General features: G+C 56.8%; 1 long non-coding RNA gene across 3 annotated transcripts in view; it reads right to left on the bottom strand.

The window, feature by feature from the left end:
• Nucleotides 1–5466, bottom strand: part of LOC115273771 — a 20889-nt gene extending 15423 nt beyond the window's left edge. For all 3 annotated transcript variants that reach the window (XR_003900938.1, XR_003900944.1, XR_003900942.1), the window contains exon 1: nucleotides 5197–5466. This is a non-coding gene — a long non-coding RNA (uncharacterized LOC115273771). The remainder of the gene's footprint in view (nucleotides 1–5196) is intronic.
• Between the last annotated feature and the right edge of the window lie 265 nt (nucleotides 5467–5731).

Genomic DNA, 5731 nt, shown 5'->3' on the forward strand with positions numbered 1-5731 from the left:
CAAGGCCAGCGTTTCCTAACTTCTGCTTGTCTGACTGTGTCCATCAGTCTGTCCCTCACCTATCTTTGCTTGGCCTTAGACTCATTTGAAAGCAGCTGAGGGAGAAAGAAATCGGAGACTCCTTTGATTCTGTATCATTGTTTTCAGCAGTGGATCCAGAAAGCCTGTGTGTTGAGGATTGATGAGTTTCAACTTGATAAAGGAGGTAAAACTCTAGGGTCAGCTCCTGCGTGTAGCTCCAACGAGTCATAAAGAGTTCTGTGCTCAGAATTGTTGGATCTAAAATCGGATTCATCTCGGAAGACCCAGGAGTTCATGAGCTCCTGCTAGCATCCAGAGAAGGACAGCAGTCTCCTGGGACAGGAGAGGCCAAGACCAGGGTCGGGACATGCCTTGTAAGGGCTTAGCCGCCAGGTGGACGCTTTGAAGTTACCTGGAGGATGTCGCTTGGATTTCCGGCTAACCCCGCTAAGGTTCTCGGGAGAAGCCAAGCTGCTCTGAGACAGATGGGGGTCCGTGGGAAGAAGGGGCCCGTCACCGGGGCCCGCCACGGCCACCCAATCGTCTCCTCGGGAAACACCACCAGGACCCCTGTCTCAAGCTATTATTGGCTGCCTGCCCACGAGGGGGCGCAAAGCTGGGCGAGCCGCACCCCTGAGACCCCAGCTCCACTGACTTCACCCCCACCTGGGGCCCGCGCTGGGCAACTTGGTGCATTCTTTGAACTGCCGTGGTCGGGCAGCGGGCTCAGGGACCTCAGGCATGAAATTGTGGGTGCATTCGCGCGGTAGTTGGCCGTCGCCTTGGCACAGGTGACCGCGGCCGCCTTGCCTTTTCTAGAACTGAACCCGTTCCCCTTTCCTTGAACGCTTCGTAAAGAAGCTCAAGTCCTCCTGGAGCTGGAACTCGAAGAGCTGGAGCTGATGGAGGGAGGAGGGACGCGTTTCCAAGTCATTCTTTCTACTCTGTAGTCGGCGAGTCTCCACAGACCTCCTCTCCGGCCCCGATTGCGGCCGCCGCCAGAGCCTGGCAGTGGGGTGCAAACCCGGCACTCCCGGGGCGCGTGGGCTCAGGGGCTCCGCCGGCCGCCCGCCCGCTCCGGCCCTCGCCACTAGGCGCCGCTGCGCGCACGCGGATCCCGGCGCAGCCAGCAGCCAGGGGGGCCGCCAGGAAGGGAATTTGCTCTAATAACAAATGTTTAAAAACATGTTTTAAAAGCTACGAATTCTTCTTTTCGCTTTCCCACCCTCTCCCTACGCGTTCGGAGAGGCCAGGTGCCTGGGAATCGCAGTGGAGTGGAGGAATTCCTAACCCAGCCCTGAGGCCTCTTCCCCCCCCCCCCCCACCCGCACCTTTCTTGGCGGTTGGGCAAGGGTGGGGGGAGAGGGCTCACCCTTTGCTCCGGTCCGCGGTACCGGTGCCGGCTCATAACTAGAGGCCTGGATGCGCACCAGGCAGGCCAGACCACGCCAGGCCGTGGCGTAACCATAATATCTGATGGACGGTGACTAAGCCAAACATGAGCTCACTGACTCCTCTCAACAACTGGTCAGATATTGAGATTCACTTTCCACGGATGAGAAAACTGAAAGTCAAGAAGGGGGTCACATTGGTAGTGACGGCACGCAGCATCTGGGCATCTATCCTGAATTGCAGGGACGCTGTGAATGCACCCCAGACAGGAAACTCAGAGCAGATAGTTGTGGGGGATGGGAGGTGCCCCCAAACTTCTGCCCTCTGGGGCCTTCCACAGGCCAGGAATCCAGGCCTCTTTCCTGCCAGCACCTCCCTACAGAAGTCCCCTACTCTCCGGGCTGAGTGGGGGAGGGAAGCAGGGAGAAGCTAGTGGCAGGGGTGTGAGACCCGCTGTAGCTTAGGTTCGGACGACTATATTGTTCAGTCTTGAAGCAGAGCAGGGAGCCCTGTAGGTGGGCAGGTAATAATAGTAACAACAGCAACAACAAGGACAGGAGCTAACGTTGATTATAGTTCATTCTATGCTGGTCACAATAAGCACTTCCCTCGGCTTATCCCCTTGAAAAACCCCAAGGGCCGAGATACTGTTAGTTCTCTCTAGTTGTTAGAAGAGGAAGGCACAGAGAGGTCAGGCAATTTGCTCAAAGTCACCCAGACTTAACTGGCTTTTTTTTTTTGGCAGGGGTGGGGGTGGAGCAGGTCCTTTCCAGTATAACAAACAGTAAAATTCACACTGCACAGTGTACAGTACTATCAGTTTTGAAAAACGCTCGGAGAAGTGTAATTACCACCGTCATCAAAAGTAGACGGGTTCTATTACTCCTCAAAACAGGCCTGACTTCTACCCTCCACGGCTCCACTGGCTCACCAGGCAGGAGTGGCCGTGTTTGTACCGATGACAAAATGGAGGTCGGGAGAGGTGGTGGTGTTCGCCCAAGACCACTCAGCCAGTAAGGGACGGATCCGAGATTCGAACCTTCATCCTGTGTCTGCCAGTCCAGCTGACTGTGGAGTGTGGATCCCAGAACCTACAAAGCTCGGCCTGCGGCGGTTTGGGGCGTGTTGGGAAGGGAGCCCTTTGCTCTTAAACGGAGCCTCTGAAATCCCCTCATCGCGCACCACGGGCTCCCAGGACCCTTCTGGGGCAGCTAGGGAACAAAGAGGGGCCGGAGGCTGCGAGGCCTAAGCCCCCGAATGAAGTGAGCGGCAGCCGGGTGTTGCGGGGGCAGGGGTAGAGCTGGCTCGGGGTCCGAGCCCAGACCTGAATGCCCAGTGCCCTGTCGAGCCTCACCCACCAGTCTGGTTAATGAGTTACTGTCCTCGTTAATTCTCCCACACGTCGGGGCGGCTGCTCGAACCTTCCAAGTTCCTCAGGTCCCCGGCGCATGAATTAGCATAGATTATCAGGCTTCTGGAGCTTCTGCCAGTGGCCCCAAACCCACTTATCTTTCTTGTAGGCCTGAGTGGGACTTTGGGGTCAGGTAGCATTTGGGACGGAGGAGATGGACGCCCGCTGCCCCCTCACCCTTGCACACCTGCTGGCCACGAGAAACCCTGGGGGCAAACGTGGCCCCTCTGCGCAGTTTGTAAGAGGAGGGTGGCCGGCCGAAGAGTTTGCATGAAAAAAGACAAGGCTCCCAGGGACTGGAAGAGAGGGTCTGGGCTCCAGAACGAGGCTCAGTCCCTTGGGCACCCTGGACACTCATAGCCAAAGGTAGGAAAGGGTTTAAGGAAGTACCAACGACACCTCGGTGCTCAGCCTGAGACTTAAAAAAAAAGGTCAAACTTACATTTCGCACACCATGGTGGGCCTCACTCCACCTCCCAGACGCAAACTGAATCCCTTTGCCCTCAAGGTCATCCATTCTCTAGCCCCCAGCCAAGACCACTAACACAAACTGTGAAACAAATGCTCATTCCCCACCCTGCAGCCAGGGCAGGGCTTTTTAGTGCTCCTTCTTTTCCACTTAGAGCCTAATGCCAAGTTTGAGGAGCCTGGTCTGAGGACCAGCCCGACCCTCCATTCCTCCTGGAAAGTCTTCCAAGAAGGAGGACCTCTCTCTCTGGTTCTAGGATCCAGGATCCATAGCCCACCTAAACGGAATGTTTCTTTCCAGCTTTGGAAATGGAGGGGTTGATCGATACCTCCACCCCAGGCTTGCTGGCCAGCACAGCCAAAAGGCCTCCCCTTTCTCGGTGGCTTCGGGCTCCCTGCTGGCCTGGACACTGGTGGGGCTTATGTCCCTACAGCCGAACTGAGGGAGGGATTTCTGAGCTGGAGACGATATTTCTGGAGGTCAGCGGTTCAGGCCAGAGGGCGGCACATCTCCAAATACGCCCCACCCCAGGAGGCTGCATTGAACACCCTGTGTCCTTGGGCCTGGGAGAAAGGATGTCGGAGGGAGGCTTCTGTGAAGCCAGACCACAAGAACCTGCTAAGGGTGAATACCCAGCCAACACCCCTGCCCAGAGCTGGCGTCAGAGGTCTGAAGCCTGAGACAAAGCTGAGGCCCACACCTGTCTTGTGTGTGGATGTGTGTACATGTGCGGGAATGTTTTGGGGGGGGGCATCCCAGATGATCTCTGTTGGCCAAGGTCGGGAGCCCAGACACATCCAGAAAACACAGTTCTAATCTCTCTTGCCTGGAGGGTTTCCAGCAAATTATGCCTGGAATAAAGTTGAGACATTGATGTGAACATAAAACATATATCAGATGAAACCACAGAGGGTCCGAGGAGACCCCAGGGCAGGGAGGTGGGTAGCTGGGGAAGCAGGGAGGTTATGTCCAAAGACCCAGACCCTCAGTAGATGAAGCTGCTGGTGGTGGCAGACTCCTCCAGGACTGTGCTCTTCCCCTCACCTCTCAATCGACTTTTCTCGAGTCTCACGGCAACCTAGTCACCAAACACTGGCATTTCTTCCTCCTTAAGAGACATGGCATGGACCTCTAAGTAATAGATTTAAAGGATGCCAGATTTTTTTTTTCTCATTAATTGCAAACGTGCAAAATACCTGCTGGTACTTCACTTTAGAAGAATGCAATTGGCAAGAAGAAGAAAAAAAAGGAAAAAAGAAGCGGCTGATGAATAGATAATAGATCTTTAACCACCAATAAACAGAGAGCAGCGCCAGCAGCCTGGGGGATGTGATCATAATTATGCCATTGCGTGAGCCAATGGGGACGAGGGAAGTCGGCCCTAAAATCATCCCAAAACCGAAGGCGAGCTCGAAAATGCGGACACGGCCCGGGAGTGGAGACGCGATCTGCAGTCCCTAGTTGCAATCCCTGCACAGCCACCCACCCCTGGGACGACAGATGACAGAATGATAATAGAAATAATAATAACAACAACAACAACAACAAGAACAAGAACAGCAATAATCATAATGACAAACAAACAAAAATAATGACAACGGAACGATAATAGTAACACCACATCAGCCTTTCCCCTGACCTTGGACCCCGTGGTCCCACATATTGCTGAAGGAACTGTTTTGGGGAAGGAGGTGAGAACCCTCCCGGAGAGAAAAAGTGAGAGCCCGTAGGGCTGGTTGGAAGCCAGTCGCCCGGGGCGGGATCTTTGACTCGCGTCTCAACTTGCAAACGAACAAACCGGGTAGATAGTCGCGAACGCAGCGACCCTGGGACCTCGCTGCTACGAGCTTGGTTGGAGAACCCCCACCCCCATCCCCACCCCCAGCCCGGGCTCCTTTCTCACCTGGGAAACCGCCGGGAGTTGTGCTGGGGGTGGGGACTGGTGTCACTGAACGGCTCCGTGAGCCTCCGCCCGGAATCCACCCCTGCGTGCTGACCCTCGCGGGGCTCCCGAGGCGAGCCCAGCTTCCCCGACGCGGGGCCCCGGGGGGCGGCAGCGGCCGAGAGCGAGGCGCGAGGGGTCTGCGCGTCCGTCCGTCCGTCCCACCAGCTCGGGATCCGAGGGGGCCGCGGCAGAGGCGGCAGCGGGCCGGGGACTCTGCAGGGACCGGGGTGCCCCGGAGGGAGTGGTGGTAGTGTAGGAGGAGGCGGTGGCAGAGGGGGAGGAGGTGGGGAAAGAGGAGGAGGAAGAGGAGGAGGAGGAGAAGAAGGAGGAAGAGGAGGAGGAGGAGGAGGAGGAGGAGGAGAAGGAGAAGACGCCGAAGGAAGAGGAGGAGGCCAAAGAGGAGGAGGAGAAGCCGCAGCGGGCGCCGCGGGAGCGAGTGAGCCGGGAGCGCGGGGCGAAGGCGCGGCGAGGCCGGCGGCCCGGCGGGCGCAGG

The sequence above is a fragment of the Suricata suricatta genome, chromosome 2 (genome assembly GCF_006229205.1).
Source record: "Suricata suricatta isolate VVHF042 chromosome 2, meerkat_22Aug2017_6uvM2_HiC, whole genome shotgun sequence".
Classification (NCBI taxonomy): domain Eukaryota; kingdom Metazoa; phylum Chordata; class Mammalia; order Carnivora; family Herpestidae; genus Suricata; species Suricata suricatta.